The following is a 22,061-nucleotide window of genomic DNA, read 5'->3' as shown; positions in this document are numbered from 1 at the left end:
CACTGATGTCACGAAGGAATGTGGGAAGAGGGATTGAAATGTAGAGATGTTAGAAAAGTGGGGCAGAGGAACTATTAGGAGGCTAGTTGTACTGGCTTCCCCACTGCTGATGCCGGGGTCTTTATTAACAATAAAGCCTTAACCATCTCACTTGGGAGTGAGCTCTCCATTACAATAACATAGCAGCGGTTGTCTGCCTTACAAAAGTACTATACATAGTTTAACTATATTTTTATAAAATTCAAGCAACGTTGTCACTTTTGGAACCAACGTGTTGGCCACCTTGGAATGCTAAAACAATGAAAACAGAATTCAATAATGATCTCCTGGTTTGTGGGAAGTGGCTAGGTGGGATGCAGAGCACTGCAGATTAAATTAGCAAGCAACCCATTAGCACTGCCTGGGGAACTACAGTATCCTCTCAAAAACATTAAAATAACAATAGGGGAAGTAACAAAACTGAAAGGGGAATTATAAAAGGAGAAAAATCAAAACCAAAGGACTTACAGACCAGTCCTGAAACTGAAAGACTCTAATTTACAGGTGGATGTACACATGTGAGCAGATGCTATCATTACCAGGGAAGAAAGTGAATGACTGAAGTGGACTGAACCATTACCCCATGCAGTTTGCTGCATGGATGGGAGTAGACTGTAAATGGCACTCAGACAATCCAATGGCAGAACAGAGATGACCCAAAGTCCCTCTAGTTATCTACATATACATACATTCACTTAAAAAAACAAATGTTACGGGGACTTTATAGTTATGCTCACATTTGAAACGTACCAAACCAAAGAAATTCACCTGTTAGAGTTATCTCAAGTAACTATAACTCATGTCCTAATGTAACTATTTCTCACGCCCTCGCCATGTACAATTTTTCCATCAAAGGTTTACTGCAAATATTACATTGATATTATCAATGATGTTATCAAAGATGTCATTAATGCCTTAATTTGTGGGGTAATTAGCAGTGCATGGTGAGAGCGTGAGTATAGTTACCTGAGGGCACACGTTATGGTTACTTGAGATAACTCTAACTAAAACAGGTAAATTTATATGGTTTGGTACGTTTAAATGTGAGCCTAACTATAACGTCCCTGTAACCTTTGTTTTTTTTAAGTGAATTTCTATGTTTTTTTAACTCTGTTTCCTAACTATAACGTTCCTGTAACATTTGTTTTTTCCAGTGAATTGCTATGTTTTTTTACATAAAATAATTTTGATTACTATACGTTAATCCAACAAAGGCTGGCCATAGGGCCTGGTCTGCAGCCATACCCTGTGGCCAACCCCCCTAACCACCCCATGCTGTACACGGCCTCTTGGCTGTGCGTGGCTAGAGTAGGCCGGGTCCTGTCTCTCTGGGTGTGAGAATAGGTGTGAGAATGTGTGTCTGGGGGTGAGAGTGGCTGTGAGAGTGTGATACTAGGTGCATCAATGTCTTAGTGGGTGCATCATGGTCTGTGTGGTTCTGAAAGTGGGTGTGTGAGGGTTTCAGTGGGTCTGTGACTGGGTGTGTTAGAGTCTGAGTTGGTCTGTGAGTGGGTTTATAAGTATCTGAGTGGATGTGCGAGTGGGAGAAAGATTGAAAAAGAGAAATTGAGAGAGAAAAAGAGAGTGAGAGAGAGAGATATAGAGAGTTTTTTTAGGCTTTGGTGAATGATAAACTTAGAATGAGATATTTCTAGACATATTGAAAAGAGTGAGATCCCCTTTCAGTATGAACCTTAAACTCTCTCTCTCTCTTCCATCCCAATTATGGGATGGAAGAGAGAAAAAGAGAGAGAGAAAGAGAGAGAGAGAGAGAAAGAGAGAGAGAGAGAGGGAGAGAGAGGGAGAGAGAGATAGAGAGAGAGAAAGAGAAAGAGAGAGAGAAAGAGATAGAGAGAGAGACACACAAGACTGGCAGGGGAGCCTCAAGGCCTGTGCAGTCCTAGCCGGATCCCCCGTCCTGTGGGAGCCAGCATTGTTCCCAGAAGCAGAGATCTGCTTTAAATAGCAGCTCCCTGCTTGTGGGAGTAATGTTTTCATCTGTCTTTCCTGCACGCATATTTGCATGCAGGGAAGACAGATGAAAACTCTGCTTTCTGACAGCTTCAGTCTGTCAGAAAGCAGACCTTATTTGCATTTGCTTGGTGGAAGCTGTCCCACCAAGCAAAAGCAAACAGCTATGTCCTGGGGGCGGGCACCCCGGGACACAACAGGAGCCGGCCCTTGGGGGTGGTGGTCTCTAGGGCCATCTATGGCTCCTCGAGGGAGGCCACTAAGCCTACTTCTAACTAGCAGAGCCCCAGGAAGGTGGGGGTCCAAAATGGACACCCTTCATTCTTTTTTTTACTATAGCCCCCCCCCCACATCATATTTTGGTAAAGCCCCGAGGAAATGGTGGTCCCCTTGGCTGCCGGGGGCTGCCTCCCACCCCGACATCATGTTTGTGTAAAGCCCCCAGGAGGTGGCTGTCCCCGGGAATGCGGGGGGCTGGGTGGCTCCCCACAACATAATTTTTGCAATGCCACCCCAGCACTTGACCCACCCGGGGGCTGTATATAAAATAAGTGTGCAAGACCATGCTTGTTTTTCTTGGGGGGGGAGGATTTTCACTGGATCCACAGCGAAAATTAAAAAACAAAATGCTTTTTAACTCTTGGAAGGAGGGTCCCACTTGGATCCCAGCACCAGAGCTAAGGGGTCAGGGTCTTCCTACCCTGGCCCCTTTTCTTTTTTTTTTTTTACATTTATTTTCTGGGACTGAAGCCAAGTCTCAAGATAGCTGCCAACACGTCCTTGATATATATATATATATATATATATATACAAATTTGGATTTTCTTTAATTTCTCAAAAACTACTGAACTGATTTACACTAAAAAACAAAAAGGTCACTTTCTGGTCCAAGAGCTACCTTTCTGCCAACAGTGGTTTGGGCGCTATCGCTGTTCAAAATCACTATGGAAAAATGAATGGGGGAAACGCGTTTTAGGACCCCCCCTTTTTCTCAGCCCCCGCTTGGCCAATCACCCCAAAACTTTACAGACTTTATAGTTACCTTAGGGCACGAATTATAGTTACTTGAAATAACTCAGGGGCTCATTACGATTTTGGTGGGCGGCGGAGGTTGCCCGACAAAGACCTGCGCCGGGCTGAGCGCCTATGCGGCCGTCCCTCCACGGGACCCTATTACAAGTTTCCCGCCGGGCGTAAACAGTGTTTCAGCCCGCCAGCCCATAAGGAAACTCACCACAACATTGAAGCTAGCTCGTACTCAAGTTGGCGGCAATGTTACGGTGCATCAGGTGCGATAGCACCCGTCGCACTTTTCACTGCCCGTAATTCAGGCAGTGAAAAGCGCGATGGGGCTGTCCATGGGGGCACCTGCACTGCCCATTCCAAGTGCCAAGCCAAGACTGCCACACTCGTAATAAGGGTCTAAGTATAACAGCTGAATCTGTATGGTTGTGTGCTTGTAAAATCTGAACTTAACTATAACGTCCCTATAACCTTTGTTTTTTTTGTGCATTTCTAAAGTTTTTTTCATTCTATTTCCTAACTATAATTACCTTTTAACTGTTATTTTGTTCAGTGAATATGTGTGTGTGGTGTGTATATACATACATAGAGACACGCACATACACAACAAGGAACACCAATGAAAAGGGATGTTTCAAAGCTGATTTATTGCCAAAGTGATCGTGCTCCCGCTAACGCGTCTTGGCAGTTTAGCCACCTTGTTCACACGTCTGTCGTTGGCGTTCCTTGTCCGAGTGTAGGGGGGGGGAAGTGCTAATGTTAACGTGGAGAGTGCTGATTCTGCTCTCTGGAATGTGGGAGGCTGTTTGTGTTGATTAGATGGTTTCACGTACCCGTGCCGCAATGTGGGGAAGGATGATACCATGGGAGCCAGCGAGGAACATTAAAATGTATGTTTTCCACTCTTCCGCCCTGCTTGAAAATGTCAGAGTGCATGAGGAGCTGCCATAGAAGTTCTAATATCTTGTCGAATACAACCGGAGACTTGCAGAACGCGCCAACACAGAGAGACGGTGTTTGTCGGTAAGTGAGTTTATGAGTTGGTTTGCTGCCATTTCTAGTTTTCGTGTCTGCTCGGACTGATACAACTGCGGCAGACTCTTGTCAGTGCTCAGATGGTGATACAGTTAAAGATGAGTTTGCACTAAAGTTCTGCACGGAAAGTAGAAGATTGCTGGGCCAGTACTCAAAAGCGTGCGCAAGACCGCTGACAATTTAATTTAAAGTAGGCAGGGCTTTGTGCCGGTATACATTTGAATTATCGGTGTCTGGACCAAGCATGACAAAACACTGATTGCTCCTTGCACGTGGCACCTTAATTTATAAAACTCCGGAGTGGAGCCAGGCACAAATTAAGCCTTCGACATAAGTGAGTGCTGTACATGCCCGGCTCACTGGGGAAATCCTCCTTGGATGGCGGATAGTGCGAGGGGAGTGAAGTCTGCTTGTTGAAACTGTGCATACAACATAAGGATAACTGAAATAAAAGCCTTGCTTCTGTATTCTATGTGTTGATTTTCCTCTTGAGTATATATAATTTCTTTGGAGGCCAGTAAGTCTGCAGGTTTTCGAGCCCTTTATAAACCCCGCAGGACATTTTTCTGTGATATTTTCTGTGGGCGTTCAAGTGTAATCTTTGTATGAGGAGCGTTCCCTAGAATGATATTATGGCAACGATTTTGTCAGCAAAGGGAGAGAGGTGTCAGCAGAGAAATTGTTTGACCTCAATTTATTACAATCCACTTCTGCCGGGGGGCAGACTAGTAAAGGAGTAAGTGGAAAGTTATCTAAAAACAATTACTGGATAAATTGGAAATAAATTACAAAAAAGTTGAGTGAGGCAATCTCATTACAGAAGTATATTGAATGTGATAAAATTACACGGGATGAGAATTCTGACATTTCCTACATATGAAACCCCTGGTCCTGAAATGCTAAAACTCACACGCGTGTTCATTAACAATGCTATGTATCATAGTAAAATATGCATGGAACGACAAAGACAGAATGCTATAGAAATTGATAAATTAATAACGGAACTGAGGAAGATTATTAACTAGGATGAATATGATGAAGGCATGGCAAAAACTATTGATTGGATCAAAAAGGTAGAGGAGGAGGAGGAGATAAAATTGAAAAAAATAGGAAATTCTACCATGACTACAGGGATTATACTAATGGAAGGGTATTAACCTTTGCCAAAAAATACGATGCCTGGAGAAAACAAGACACAAAAGTTGCAGAGATGACTAAACCGGGAGTAACTGAGAATGAAAAAATGATGGGTGCCGCAGGGGGGCACAACTGTAACAGAAGAATCATCAGGGGAAGGAACCATTGCCATGGATAGTGATGCCTCGGTGGGCTCTGATACCTTGGGCCCAAAAGACGACTTTTTAATGAAAGAATGCCAACTGATGGCCAAACGCCGATTGGAATTCCAATCACCAAGAGGATGGGGCAAGCGGCAAAGGTCGGGGAGGAAGAGATGGAAAGGGAGGAAGAGGTGGAAACGCAAGAAGTGCAAAACCATCAAGAAAGGACAATGGCTCAGTGGGAATGACAAGAGCCCAAACAGCCACCAAATCATGGACTATGAGACCAATGTGGTAAATCTAACCAATTTCCACCCCACCCATACTCATGTTGATGTTCTTTCCCTTGGTCTTTCCTTTTCCCCCAATTCACCCCTGGACTATACCCAAAGCCGCTATGACTTGTTTAACTAAGACAGAAAACTCAAACTCAAAAGGTGGTTTGACACCAAAAAGTCTGGGTGGGGGGGGGGATAACATACAAAGAATCACTTGGTCTTCTATCCAAGTTGTGCATTGGAGATATTGATTTACTACACACACTTTCAGAATTGGATGAATTCTTTGAGAGCCATGAGAATGCGATTTTAAATCTGGAAAATATGGGAATCGCACTTGCCGTGAGTGGGTTTCATCCAAAATCCATTGTTCAGCCAACTTTACCCTTTGACAGTATAGATGTATTCGAGAAAGGGTTTATAAAGCAGTTGAAAAAGTTGAAATTTAAATGTACCAATAAGTCTTTCAGCCCTACAAATATACAGTGTGGCACTGATGGAATTATGAAATAACAAAGATATGGTTATTCTTAACTCTGACAAGGGAGGAAATATTGTAATCATGTCTAAAGACAAATATCTAAATGAGGGCCATAGGCAATTGGCTAATGAGCACTCTTAGAGATTCGCAGGAAATTGGAGAATGATCAGGCCAATCGAACATACTGGGGCAAATTAATGAACTGGAAATATCAGGGACTGGTAGAATTGGAAGAATATTAATTCCTCTTGAATAAACATCCTAGATTTCTGATATTATATTTACTCCCAAAATTGCATAAGAATCCATTGAATCCCCCTGGAAGACCGATTGTACTTTCTATAAATTGCTTGTTAGAGAAAACTTCCCGGTATGTGGATTATTTTTTGCAACCATTTGTACAAACTCTTCCCTCATATATTAAGGACAGTATGGATTTTCTTCGAATAATCAATGATATGACATGAGAAGATGATTATCTTCTTATAGAGCTTGATGTTTGCAGTCTCTACACCTGTATTCCCCATGATTTGAGAATAAAAGCCTATCAGCATTTCTTAAGCGCTAGGTCCCTTTCATACTTCTTCAACACAGAAATTATTTTATGCATGATTAGCTATTGCCTACACAACATCCTTTTTATCTTTGATAACCAGTACTTTCACCAAACCTGGGGCACGTTGATGGAGACTTGTGTTGCCCCCAGCTACGCATGTTTATAAATGGGCTGGTGGGAGGAACACGTGGTGCTCTGGGCGTGGTACATAGATGATATTTTTGTCATTTGGAAGGGTATGCAATCTTTGGTTGAGGAATCTGTATGTTTACTTAATAAGTATACTATGAATCTTAGTCTTACTAGTAACATACATGCACATACATTAGAAGTTTTGGATCACAAACTTGAAATCGCAAACTCCAAAATTGAGACCAGGTTACATAGGAAACCCACTTTGGGTAATACTGTACTTCATGCTGCCAGTAGTCACTCCAGACATTTAATAAATAGTATTCTATGGAGAACTTATAAGAACGAGGCGGAATTGTAGCAGCAATATAGCCTTTGAAAAAGAAAAGGAAGTGATGATTAACAGATTTTGCCTGACAGGCTATAGTGCAGGAATACTACAAGAGGCAGTTCATAAAGTAGAGAGATTGAAGAGGGAAAATTAGCTTGAGCATCCCAGAAACCGCATGCCGAGGAGAGACACATCAGATTCATAACAACATATAGTGGACAGGTCAATAAGTTGAGGGGAATACTACAAAAATATTGGAATATTCTCCTCATGGATGACATTGTTTTAAAAAAGTACCACCTCAGCCTAGCATCACTTTCAGGAAGAGTAGGACTCTGAAAGATATGCTTTGAAGTAACATGATTTCCAAAACAGAAGGTCAAACTTGCATCATACGAATACCTGGGTTTGTTACGTGCAAAAACTGTAAAGCATGTAAGTCAACCGAAGATGTGAGATCATTCAGCATTTTTGGGAGTAATCAGGAAATCACCATCAGAAAGGGATTGTCCTGCAATTCAGATTATTGTATACATGCCCAAAAGTGTCCATGTGATATGTACTACATTGGGAGTAAAATGCATAGGGCGAAAAAACAAGTTCTGGAGTATATGTGAACCATTACTCATTCTGATAGGCAATACCGTGTGGCTAGGCACTTTGGTGAATGCCACTCTGGAAACAGTGGATTACTACAGTTCTTTGTGTTTGACTAAGTCCCGTCCAATCTCAGGGGAGGTGATAGATTACTTGCCTTGAGACAGCTGGAATTTAAGTATATCATTAGATTTAACTCCCTATAACGGGTGGAGGGGTTAAATATAGATTAGGAAATGTCTGTACATCTGGGTCAATAGGTTACTTGACCTATGATTTTATGATGTGCTTTTGTGGAGTTTTAACTGATATTTTATTTTTCACACAGGTGTATGGGGTTCACATAGCAGACATGTCAGTGGACTTAAGAAGCTAAGCATATTTTTTATTTAGTATGAGGGATGATTTTGGAACATTGTTTTTTGGATGGACTGACTGAAGCAAGGTGATTATGTGTGGGTGATTGAAAGCATATGCCCACTTTGGCGAAATCCTGCCCTAACACTTATGTTTTGGATAAAAACATTTTTTTATATTTTGTTGCCTATGGTTTTTCCGGATAAATTGTGAAACAATGTCTGACAGTGGAGTCAAGTCATATAGTGGCGGTCGGCACTAGGTAGTTATAGTTAGGAACTAGTTTCCATATGAAAACATTTTTTTTACTTGCCTATGGGCCAGATGTAGCAAACGTTTAGCGAGTCGCAAACGGCAAAATTTGCCGTTTGCGACTCGCTAAACACGTATCCCAATGCAGAAATGCATTTTGCGAGTCGTTACCGACTCGCAAAATGCATTTCAGACTCGCAAATAGGAAGGGGTGTTCCCTTCCTATTTGCGTGTCGCATTGGGATGCAATACCATTTGTGACCGCATATGCGGTCGCAAATGGCATCGCAGTTACCATCCACTTCAAGTGGATGGTAACCCAATCGCAAATTGGAAGGGGTCCCCATGGGACCCCTTCCAGTTTGTGACTGGACCCCAAAATATTTTTTCAGGGCAGGGAGTGGTCCAAGGGACCACTCCCTGCCCTGAAAAAAATCCGAAACTAAAGGTTTCGTTTTTTTTTAAGTGCAGCTCGTTTTCCTGTTAGGAAAACGGGCTACACTTAAAAAAAAAAAAAACTGCTTTATTGAAAAGCAGGTCGCAAACATGGAGGTCTGCTGACGACAGCAGGCCTCCATGTTTGCGAGTGCCTATACTTGCAATGGGGCCGCAATTTGCGACCCACCTCATGAATATTCATGAGGTGGGTCATTGCGACCCCATTGCGAGTCGCAGTCGGTGTCTGAGACACCGTACTGCATAGCAATTTGCGACTTGCAAATTGCGAGTCGCAGGGACTCGCAATTTGCAAGTCGCAAATTGCCGACTTGCTACATCTGGCCCTATATCTTTTGTGCAGCTTGATGAATCTCCACAAAACTTTCTAAAAGAAAAATTACCAATCCCGTCAACTGCTGCCTGGAAACGTTTTGGTATGATCCGTCCTGGAGGGTTGGGGGGGGGGCATGGTGAGAAAAAGGAGGGGGTCCCAAAACACGTTTTGCCCATTTATTTTTCCATAGGGATTTGAACAGCGATAGCGCAAAAACTACAGGATGGAATTACACCAAATGGGGCAGGAAGGTAGGTCCTGGTCCAGAAAGAGTGCTTTTTTAGTTTTGGTGTAATTCCGTTCAGTAGTTTTAAAGAAATTAAAAAACATGCATATTTGTATATCTAGGGACGCAAAGGATTTGCAACCCCTCCCGATCTCGTGCAGAGATCTAATTAGCTGATAACACTTCAACAACAGAAGTCGTTGAAGTGTTGTCAGCCATCTTGGGACTCGGCTGAAGCTAAAAAGTATTTGTTTTTGATTTTACGTAGGGAGTCGCAGGTGAATCCGCAGATCCGCTGTGAAATCAAAAAAAAAGGAAAAGAAGCCCGCATTGTTACTATAATGCCCCCCGTGGGCCAAGTCCTGGTGGCTTTTGTGTAAAAAAGCGGCGGGGGGCTCCTGGCCCCCTCCTGCTGCCCCAGGGACCGCCATCTCCCTGAGGCTTCTGAGTTATATGCAGGGTTCTGAGCCCTCCCCAAGTGCCCTGGGGACCACCACATTCCTAGGGCAAATCTTAAATATGCGGGGGGGGCATGTCCGCCCCCTGCTGCTTTGGGGACCACCACCTCCCTGAGACGATAAATGTACTAAATGCAGGGAGCCTGTGGCCCCCACACCTTGGGGATCACCACCACCAGGGACTACACTGAAGGTGACAGGTTACAGGGACGTTATAGTTAGGCTCACATTTTAAACTTACAAAACCATAGAAATTCACCAGTTATAGTTATCTCAAGTAACTAACTCGTGCCCTCGCCATACGCTGCTAATTATCCCACAAATTATGGCGTTCATTCCATCTTTCATAACATCATTGATTATATCAATGTAATATTTGCAGTAAAACTTTTGATGAAAAAACTGTGCATGGCGGAAGTAACTCTAACTACAACTGGTGAATTTCTATGGTTTTGTACGGTTAAAATGTGAGCCTAACTATAACGTCCCTGTAACCTTTTTTTTTTTCAGTGAATATCTTCTCTCAATAGAATTTGTCAGGGGAGTTTCCCAAAACCAAAATCATTCTCTACAAAAGTAACATGTAATAAAATACATACCTGTAGGCTTTAATACAGGGAGCTAACAATCCACCCTTCAATGTCAAATGACATTAAAATATGCTTTTCACAATCGATATGTCAGGCCTAATGTATTTATCACAGCTTTTCATAATAAACAGACCACATCTATAACAACAGAAATATGTTTTCCGAGAGAACTAATCAGTCTTGTAGCTGTTATAATTTGCTTATTATCATAACCAACTGAGGCCTCCAGGACTCAGTCCAAGCTTTCCCTCAAGGCAGCCATCAGGAATACAGTCATAAAATTACACAATTACAGTTGGCAAAGATAATTACAATATTTCCTAAGAGGATCTAACAAGGATTCTGACAGTCAAATCATCTGCACCCAAGAATTGTAAGAGGGGTAACCAGCACCCACCAAAACCTTTGCCCGTTATGGTAATCTTTGAGATTCCATGCAACAAAGGCTTCAATACAGAGTGATAATCTACCATCAAATGCCTATAAATTTCAATTTATGTTTTTTACAATCAATATGTCAGACCTACTGTTTTTATCATAATGTTTCATTATAAACAGTCAGGCCTATTACCTTTATCATAGGCTTGTCACCATAATCAACACAAACCTACTGTGTTTGTTCATAAGTCTTCCCAAAAAGGCAACCATCAGGTAGACTGTAATAGAATTACAAATAAGTACAAACTACAACTGTCAAAACAATATAAAATCCCTACTAATAGGGCCTTATAAAGATTATCAAAATGCAAATTGTCTGTCTTAATGGGTTGTTCAGGTGGGTCACCAACACCAAAACCCTTACCTAGTACAGCAATACGTGCAATTCCATGTAACAAAAAAAGAGTGAAATGTTACTCACAGGGTAGACAGAGTGGGAGACAACCACCGAAACCCTTGCCTTCTATAGTAATCTGTGAGATTATGTGTCACCAACTACCTTTGTACGGCCTGTAAGGCATTGTAATAATAATCCATGTTTGAGGCCTATTTGCTGTATGCTTTTCCCAATAAATAAGCTAGACTTACTGCCTTTGTAATAACTTTTCATAATAAACAGGCCAGACATATGGCAACAAGCATAACATATCCCTGCACACCAATCATTCCGATAGATGTTATCACTGACGTGTCGCCATAAACAACTCATGTCTACTGCACCGCGAGAACCTTTCCCAAAGGGTAACCATCAGGCACACAGTAATAAAAAATATTCAAAATTACAGATGTCAAAGTCAAATACTATTTCTCGAAATAGGGCTTAACACACACAAATTCTAACAGTGCAGACCTTCTAAACTCATAGTTTGTTAGAGTGGGCAACTAAAAGCAAAACTCTTGCCTACTAAGGTAATTTATGAGATTCAATATAACAAAAACCTATCTGTGGGCTTGAATTCATTGTATGACAGAGTAACAACAGTTCACCATTAAATGTCTATTGACTTTATGCTTTTCAAAAGTACACAAATAAATTACCTTCAAATACCGCAACAGTTGAAAGTCTGTGTTTATACAATACAACTTTACATCTCAATATATTATCTTCCTTACACATATATTCCCTTTCTATATAATCATGTATCTTATATTTATTAGTTTAGCCCTACTTACTGTACAAAAAAAAAAAGTTAAAAAAGACTCTATCCAATGCACTACTCTGTATCACCCTAAACCTTTCCCAATGTATCCTCTATCTCCACTCTCTGACTCATCTCAAAACTCATTCTACTACATTCTTCAAAATAACCCTTCCTAGACTCTTTAGACTTTTCCCTCCTCTATCCCTCTTAGCTCACTCCAAACCTCAGATTACTACTATGAGCTCCCAAACAACCCTACTAATTTCTCCCTCATGCATCTCTCATTTGACTCATCCCAAACCTCACCTTACTACTATGATCTCCCAATAAACACTTTCTGGATTCTTCTCTCTTCTATCTCTCCATTATTTCTATTCAATCCAACTAACAGACTCACATGTCCACTGTTCAAATTAACTCATATTTTCCATATACTACAACTGATACTACACTTATATTTCCCACACTAATCCACCACTAATCCTTTTGGGTTCCAGAGTAGGTGCTACTCGCCAAAAATCGCTTCAACGCCTCATCAGGGGTGGTAAGCGCTATAGCAATACAACTACAATTACAGTTAGAACATTACAAATATGTACGACAGTACAGCTTGCAAAACAATATAAAACCCCTCACAACAGGGCCTAACAAGACTCAACACAGAGAAAACCCCCAGGGTTTGTCAGAGTAGCTGGCCAATGACAAAACTCTTGTCTACTACCATAATCTGTGAGATTACATGTAACAAAATACCTGTCTAAGGCCTGTAACACATTATGATAAAAAATATTTCATAAATAAGCAAACCACACTTTTGTCATTGGACACATTCCCACTACAGCAAACAGGCCTGGTATCGTAACCAACTCAGGCCTACAGTTTTAAGTATAAGCTTTTCCACAAGCCAACCGTCAGACACACAGTCATAACATTTTAAAGGTATACAAAATTGTATTTGTCTAAGCAAAATACTACCTGTCCTAAAACGGCCTAACAAAGATTCTTACAGAGCAAACCTTTTATATCCTCTGTCTGTTACACTGGGTGACCAAACCATTGCCTCCAGGAGTAATCTTTTGATATCCCATTTAACAAAGTACCTGTCTGCAGGTTTTAATGTAGAGTAATAACAATCCACATTTAAATGCCTATTGACTTTAACATAATTAATAGGTCAGTCCTATTTATCGTAGAATTTCATAATAGTTCAGGCCTATCACCATGATCACTGGCTTGCCATCATAATCAACTCAGTCCTGCTGAATTGAGTATAGCCTTTGCCACATCACAAAAAGTGCTATACAAGCAGTCATTTTAGTGGAAGCACACAAATTTGACCCAATTAAATCCTGTACTCAGGGGAAAAACAGGTGGGTGGAGCTAAAGATCCTCTCTCTGTAGGACTTTGAAAGCTCTTTTTTGTTGATCATATAAGGTCTAGCAACATTTGCTATGTAAAGCCAGACCTAAAAGTCCATGTAGATTAGTGTAGCCCTGGGCTCTCAAACACAAAACTGCCCTCTGAAGTCTAAAGTTAATGACTGCCCACTTCCATTTGTACTGTTGCCAGAGAAAAACAAACACCGTAAATTATCTAGTTATCTAAGACACTTTAATAGCATTACAGTGCCATGTGTATGATCCTGAAAGTTCAAGCTCAGGAAGCCTTACACTTGCTGGCTCAGGCAGCTGGATATATAAACAAAATGATTGCAGCTGCACAGAAAGCAAGCACTTTTTTGTAGAAGCACACAACTCTGCCCAATGAAAATACATACTTTTGGCTACCCTCTCCTGGTAGTGCTTCCTAAAGCCCTTTTTTAAGTTATTTGCATAATGTCTGGTGACAGCTGTCCTGTCAAGCTGAACTTAAAAATTAAATGACCTCATTCAGTGCCACTGGAAAAACGGGATTGTATGGCTGCAGCAGTTTCCACATAAATATAAATTTGCCGCAATTACTGCATAATCCATATTCTGCTGGATAGTTTCCACATTTTAAGACAAAGCATATTTGTAGCTCAAACAGATGGCAAAGCTGCACCCATAACTTTACAAAAGTTACCTGACTATCTTCAGCTGCTGGATTATAATTCACTCTTTTGAAAAGGGACCATGTTGCACAGACAGTGTAAAACCCCATCTGAGAGAATGGGAGGGGGACTTTTGTTTAAAAAAAGTAATAAAAGCATTTAACGCATAAATGCAAATTAAGCAGGATGAATAGAAGGATTCCTTTTTGTCATGATTATTTAATTAGTATACAAAGTCAGGTTTACATCAAAGATGTATTTTTTCAACAGGGCAATCACACTTAGGAACAGAAGAAAGTTGAATATATCACATATCTTTTTAAGATTTCTTGTCTTGAAACATGAAACACTCCCTAGCGAGACGTGTGTAACAAATATGAAATGTACTATACTGTTCTACAGAGCTGCATTGCAAAATTTTAGCACAATTTGCCTTTCCTCTTGCATAATTTACTCAGCCCTGCCACACAATCTGTTCTTCATTGCCACAAACTTCCAGAAAGTATTACAACTATTTTTAGTTGTTTTCCAATGATCTTGAAGGAACTAATGGATTTATCCCATCCAGCTGCCAGATTGCAACTGCAAAATATAATAGTTAGTAATGTGCAATTAACAAAATGCGAATTGTCTGATACTTTTGAGGAAACGTTTTCCCTCACCTAACCAATTCCATTTTACTTTATATATTAAAATTACTTAGATATCCATCATTGAAATAAAATATAAATAAAACCACTTTTGGGTTCCAGGTGAATAAAGGTGTTGGGGGAAGCCCCGCCCACCTCCCTAAATGGCCATCGTTAATTTACATAGCCTCTTTGTCTTACAAAGTAGCATTGTTTCAGAGATCTGGAAAGGAATATAGCACTGAAATAACTGTTATTTAGCCTTGTTTACATTCATCCGGGCCGTAATTACACTTACCAATAAATGCAAGAAACAGAATAAAACATGGTATTTGTATTTACCGCTCAAAGAACCATTAGAAAAAAAATAAGACTTGGGAGCAGGGGGACGATAATGGCTCTCATTTACATTAACATTTATGAGTATGGAATTTATGAGTATGACTACTCTTGTACCTACTCTTACATGCCTTTGTCAAGCGTCACCGAAACATCCAACTCCTTACCAGTAAAAAGTGCAAAGAAGGTTAAGCCTTTTATACTTGCACAAAATGGATATGAACATTCCCTGAATATTCCCATCTTAGATGTTGTGGGACCATTTCACAAAGGCTCATAACAGTATGTGAAAGTGTACTACTTTACATACTCCAAAATGATTTTGTGAATAGGTCCCAGTATGTTCTTACATGAAATCTCTTCACTGATTATCTGCTTTGCTGACTCAGACCCCTATCTGCATGCTATACAAACCTGCAAACCTTCTTCAAAGAGAAGTATTGGATGACTAGTGGTCAGAGCATACCCACTTTAGGGACATGGTAGTCTGTCCAAAGGCTGGAGTTCCTGATCCTTACATGGAATGTCACAAAAAGGTTGCATCATTACCTCTACGGAGTTCACCCTGACAAAAGAAGTTGATAGGTTCGCTTAGGTGCTGAAGACTGCATTATCTGAAAGTGTACAGGGGCTAATGGCTTGCAGTCCAGAAGTGAAACAGAGCAGGAGGATTTTTTAGGATATGGCCATGGGATACATATAATGCATCTAAATGTTAAACATTTGCATAGTTTGTGTTTATTCAGTAAATTTGGCACGAATCCAACTCTGAATAAACACCCATCATCTAAACAGAGCAATGGATGATGGAAATGGGATTAATGTATTTATTGTATTGCTCGTTTGTAGAGTATCCATGTGGTTAAAGAGACTTGACAGTTCAAGGGGAAAGTTAAATGTGGAGGTGAAGACACCAATAATGAACAAATGAAGCTGAGTAGGAAACAATGGAGGTTGGAGTCGGTGAAAGGCAGATAGTTAACTTAACCCCTAGTTCTTGGTTTGTTCTGAACACAAGGAGATCATACTTTTAACTCAGATAAACATAAGTAGTGCACGGACAGAACAACATTCTAAAATAGAAGTAAAATCAAGGGAGTAGGTCTCTGGATAGCTTGGATGCTGTGAAGGATATTGGATGTGCTAGTGAACAGAACCTAGCTGCAAAGAGCCAATCCAATTCAGTAGTGCAAAAAACAAACACGGTTTTTGTTAAGGGATATGGTAACTAAAAAAGGTGTAAGAAATCCTATGTATGGTCATTTAATAGAGCCACATTTAGCGTACTGCATTCAGGTTTTGCAGTGTTGATCAACTTGCAAACATGTTTTATGCAAATAAGTGCACCATGGCTCCACATCTCTGCTGTTTGTAAAAGCACTTAAGGCTCCCTCAGTCTCTTGTTAGTTGTAAGATTTAACTACATGCTTAGACACTACTGAAGAAGGATCACAACACATCAAATATTTAAAACATCTAGGGCCATATGTACGAACACATTTTCCCATAGACACAGAATGGGCAAAACTGCTTGCTACATCTGGCCCCTAATGAAATTATCTGTTGGGTAAATGGCATTGACTTGTTTGTGTAAACTCAGGCTAGGGTTGAAGTTTTGAAAGCTGCCCAGAGTTACAAAATATTTTGGCCTGCTATGTGCAACAGTATATGTGCAGACTGATTTCATACAATCACTTATTTTAAATAGGTCGCCTAGTGATTTCCTAGTGGATACTATCACGTTGTCCTGCCTTATGATGTTCCTAGTGGCTTATACTACTTTACTACATGAAGATTCTAAGGTTGAATTTTGAGAACGCTAGCACTTACTTTTACTTTTTCACATAGATTGCCCCCATTTTTGTTATACATCCCCTAGAAATTCACCAGGAACTATAAACAAATCACTCTTCAAAAGGTGAATCTCAGAGTCAGAGAACTAACTGTAGACTATTCAGCTTGTCATTTCCCTTGAATCCTTGAGAAGGAAACTATTGAGCTAATACCTGGTACATTTCACACAAACTGATGCAATGAGGACTGTGCCACTGTATTTCATCAAGTTCACCAATGGTGGATGAGACACTTGGCTGCCTGTTGAGACATGTTACATTCTAGGTTGGTTCAATAAGGGGGCATAATAATCGGCTATCTCTTCTGCTAAGAAATATTCTAATAAAAATAAAAACATGTTGACCAGCAAGTCAGAGACTTAAAGCAGCAGTCTGCAGGAGAACAGTGTACCATTGAAACACCCGTGCAGCAAACAATCAAGAATGAGTTAGGAGACAAGTGAAAGCTACTTGGCGGGGCCTTTCTAAAAATAGCTAAGTCTGGAATATGTTTTAATGGTACAGAAATCGTTTACAGCCTTTACTCGGTTCACAGGGCAATCTGCAAAATGTGGTCAATAGTGTCAAGCCCAAACGAGACAAATTCTCCAATATGCCTACTAGAGAAAGCTGAGATAGTATGTGTTGTGAAACTTCTTTAACTGGTTCCAGCTTGTAATTAGCAGGTCAGTCTCTTTCAGACACTAGTGTCCCATGGGGGCTACAGTAAGGGATAGCTTCTCTGACAGCATGGGGACACTGAGGAAAACTCATTACTTTTTGGGGCTGTCAGAAGCACACACATCTCTGCTTGGCAACACAGCACTCCATATCACTACAAGCTCTGGTAAATTTAGCTGATCATCTTGCCAACAAAGAAAAAACTGTAGACTTATTTTACTCTCTGGATGAGGCTATACAGCAAGTCCTGTTGGCTCAATAATAAATGAGAGTAGCACAGAGATTATGATTTTGGCCTGTTCTACTCCTTTAACTGCAGTACAGAAAAAATCCATTCTACCTTTTGAAAGATGTTTAAACCATTCTGACCACGCTCTGCATCCATTATATTAGGGGCTTTGAGGTTTTGATGGCAAGTTTATCTCTGTTCATATTTATTTATGGCCTTAGCCCACCTGTTTTTACTGACTAGACACCTGTCTGTATCTCACAGACTTAAGATGTTGGAACAGATCACAGACCGTTAGTATTAGTTACAACTTACTGAAAAAGAGTTCCTATAAGCAGCTGGATTTGAAAACCTTCAAACAACTCATCTGAGGCTAACAGGTGGGCAAGGAAGCCAAAACAAACTTGTCACATTCTCTCTTACCCAAATGTCCACCATCTTTATGAACAATAACACTCAAGAAGCACCACTGGCCCATTCCCTACAGTAATTCATAACTCCTTTACTATGAGAAGTTTCACAACTTAATGCTGCATAACTTGTACATCAATCCTAGTGTGTCCACTAACATAGTACATATTGACCTTCATTACAGGGATGATCACTGACTTCTTCAGTGGTGCCTGATGTGCATGTGAATGCTCTAAAACAATTAGCCCTCCCCTACCATTTGTCTGTCTGCCAGTGATGTTGGGTGAGATGTACCATTGACAGTACTGTCCATCCACTGTGCCTACCATAGCTTCCACTTTGCAGGAGTGGGCCTCGAAAAATCAGAATAATGTTACCAGACCTGCAGGTCTAATGACATATATAATCATCTTGACCAAACTGTAATGGGCTTGACCCATAAATTTGTCTCAAATTATATGATCCTAGGTAAATATTTTATTTCACTAAGTTGCCTTTTTCTTCACATACGAGAGCAACTTCAAATATGTGAATTCAGCATGTCTGCTGTAGAAAAGGCTCTTCTCTTTCAATTAATAGACTAAACATTTGCACCATGTGTAATAAATAAATCTAGCCCACATAAAGGGTAAACATGACCTGACTTGCCTCTTAATTCACTAATAGCATTGCCAGAAGGGAAGGAACAGGAATGTTTTTCAGTTCATATTTAAAACTCTCACTTTTAATAAATACAATAAATATATTACTAAACCATGATATGGTATCACACTGTCATTTACAGGCAGACATTTTCCATTGAAAACGCCACAAACTTTCCCACTGACTTGCGGTTTTACTGATAAAACTATATAGCGAATAAGCAATAAGGTGTGGAAATCGGGTTTCAGCAAATATTTATCATTTGCACATCACCAAATAAAGCATTCTGATCTGTTTTGATCCTATTAAAACTTTTGTTTCCATCTCACTTCAGAAGTACTTCTTTCGTAACAACTGAATTATATTTTGAAATATTTCAGGCCTCGAAAAATCATAAAAATAATATCAGACCTGGTAACTTGAATAATCTTTTTGACCTAAGTTTAATGCGCTTGATCCATAAACTGGTATCAAATTGTGTGATCTTATTTATTTCACCAAGTCGCCTGGCTCTTCATTATTACATTTGAGAGCACTTTCAAATATGTGAGTTCAGCATGTCTGCTCTACAAACAAAACTTCTGTCTGAATTAATAAACTAAACTTTTGCTCTATGTAGTACATGTGAACCTCTTAGGTTATTAGGTTATTAATAGCATTTTTATCAGGGTAGGGGCAGGAAAGTTTCTCAGTTCTTGTTTTAAAACTCTCTCTTTTAATAAATTACTAAAGCCTGGGGTGGTAGCACACTGTCATTTACAAACCACACAGTTTACACTCACATGGCAACAAAGAGTCCCAATGGCACACAGTTTTACTGATAAAATGTTATAGTACACAAAGGATAATGTGTGAAAATCAGGGTTTCAGCAAATATTTATAATTTGTGCATCACCAAGTAAAATATTCAGATTTGTTTTGATCCTATTAAAATATTTGTTTATCTCACATTTTAGAATTACAAAACAACATTTGCTTTCCTGACTAGTAAAATACATTTTTAAATATTTGCACTGTTTATTTACATGGTACTTAAATGTCCCTGTACCCCAGCACGATTGTCAGACAGTTCACTTTACAAAATGTTCCAACTTTTTGATCTGAAAAAGAAAAGTAAAACCAATCTTCAGCATAAAACAAGCAGCAATTTGTATGAAGACATAAGCTGACAGAACATAGCAAATGTGACACAATATAAAAAAGATTTAAGCCATATTTATTACTAATGTACTTTCTGAATTAACAGAACACCAGTTCTTTGCCAGCTCAAGTTCACGTGCCGGAACAGGCCAGTAGGCCCTCAAAATAGCTCACCCTGAGAAAATCTGACTTGTCATAGCGAGTGGGCAAATAGATTTCTTGAGACCTGAGTAGGCTGCCTACTTTTGAGCAGAAATTTCAGTAATGGAGCCCATTGTGTCCTTGAACACTACTCATAGAAATGTTAAACCTTTCAACATTATTCACAATCATTTGGCTTCTAAAACTATTCTTCACAGAGCTTCCACGAGGTCTGACATTTACTAAATACACTGGGTATATGGGTGAGGTGCCAGGTAAATTCTAGGTGAAATGTATGCTGACATTTTATTTCTGTCCTTCATTAGATCATTGATAATGTGAGAAAGCCCTGATTCATCAAGTACATGGCCTTCTCTGTTGGAGGTAGCATTCCTTTATGTGACTATCATTTTCAATTGAGGCGAGCTATAGCTGTCCTCTAGATTTGGGCAGTATGTGATGCTTTTTGCACTTGTCTTTCAGGATCTTCAGATAAAGGGCCATAGCCACTACAGTCTATAGTTTATTGCTTTATTTGTGGACCACATAGCAGTTCAACAAGAAATACTGCACACAGCAACAGAATCCAGCACATAGGATATGTTAGCTTTTAGGGTGGGTACATAGTCATGGGGGTTGAATATGGTGAGTGATAGATGAGGAACACATGCTTACTTGATAAATTTATCACCTAAGCATTCTTAGAAAATTACAGTTACAGAATTGTCTGTAGATACGGTACTTAAAACATTGTACTCCTTGCAATTAGGCAAGTATTGACTCAAGATTGCAGAGAGATAATTCGCTGAGGAGATATCTGTGCATCTGAATACCTTGATCTGTAGTCGTCATAAATTAAGAACTGACATTTTGGGAATGTATTCTGATTTTGCGAACCTACATAGGTACCATTAGGTCAGTTCTCAAAATCCCCATTCAGAGAGTGTCAGAAATCGAGCTGTCTCATCACTTTTCACTTTTCATGGGGTAGATTACAAATTGTGACTCACCCTGATTGAATTCCATCACAGCAATGGTGGCCTGTTGGGGTCAGCAAACCACCATGCCTGTGGCTGCATTTAAATAAAGTTTTTTTAAACAACTTCAGCCCTTTTTCTTTAAAGGAAAAAGGGCAGCATTACAGAAATTATTTTTTTAATTGAGAATTGGTAGCCCTACCCCCAAACATTTTTTTTTTGTTTAAAGTCACAAAGGAGAAGGTATTCCTTTGAGGAGTGGGTAACCTATCAATAGTTTGTGACATAAGTTGCAGTTACAAACCATTGATAAATACCATAATGAATTGCTGTTTCGAAGGGATGCTCTGAACATGCCCCATCAGAATAGCAATTTGTTATGCCTTTCTTAACCCATTTCGTGATCCGGGAACCTGAGAACGAATTACAAAATGGGTTTAGTACATTGAAACAAAAGTCATTTTGTGGTTGAAGACTCTGTGATTTTGTGAATCTGAAGATCTGTATGTCTGCAAAATGGTTTTGTACATCTGACTCTGTCTCTAGTTCTACAGACACAGTGCCGGACATACAAAGCCATTTTCCATACAAAGCTCATTTTAATAGAAGAGGAAAAACAGAGAGTGCGCTTCAGGGTAGTGGATGGACAAAAGGAGACAACGGCTCATAACCTCTGGAAACAAGAAACAATAAGGAATTGTGCTTCATAATAATGAATGATAAGTATGAGACTCTGCTTCATAGTAGGGAGCAGAGCTCTGAAGGATAGTGCCTAATAGGAGATTAAAAAAAAGTTAGGAACTGTTCCCATATTAGGTGATGATAAGTAAGTGACTATTGCCCTCATTACGAGTTTGGTGGGCGGCGGAGGCTGCCCACCAAACTTGTACCACATCTGACCGCCAGAGCGGCCAGAACACCTCCAGGCCTATTACAAGTTTCCCGTTGGACCGGCAGGCGGGAAACAGGACCTTAACGTCGTGATCGAGCCGGCGGCAATGTAGCAGTGCAGCGGGTTCAGCAGCACCCACCACACTTTCCACTGCCCG

At 40.1% G+C, this 22,061-nt stretch overlaps 1 protein-coding gene across 2 annotated transcripts in view; it reads right to left on the bottom strand.

Annotated features, from left to right (window-relative positions):
* Positions 1–22,061, bottom strand: part of GANC (glucosidase alpha, neutral C) — a 388,017-nt gene that overhangs the window by 363,274 nt on the left and 2,682 nt on the right. The window contains exon 2 of one of the 2 annotated variants that reach the window (XM_069208780.1): positions 19,780–19,854. The exons of the other annotated variant lie outside the window; for it this stretch is intronic. The gene's annotated coding sequence lies outside the window, so the exon portion shown is untranslated. The remainder of the gene's footprint in view (positions 1–19,779; positions 19,855–22,061) is intronic. 2 annotated transcript variants of the gene reach the window in all.

This window comes from Pleurodeles waltl, chromosome 9 (assembly GCF_031143425.1).
Source record: "Pleurodeles waltl isolate 20211129_DDA chromosome 9, aPleWal1.hap1.20221129, whole genome shotgun sequence".
NCBI lineage: Eukaryota > Metazoa > Chordata > Amphibia > Caudata > Salamandridae > Pleurodeles > Pleurodeles waltl.
Note: the sequence above shows the minus strand (reverse complement) of the source record. Positions and strands in the feature narration are given on the sequence as shown.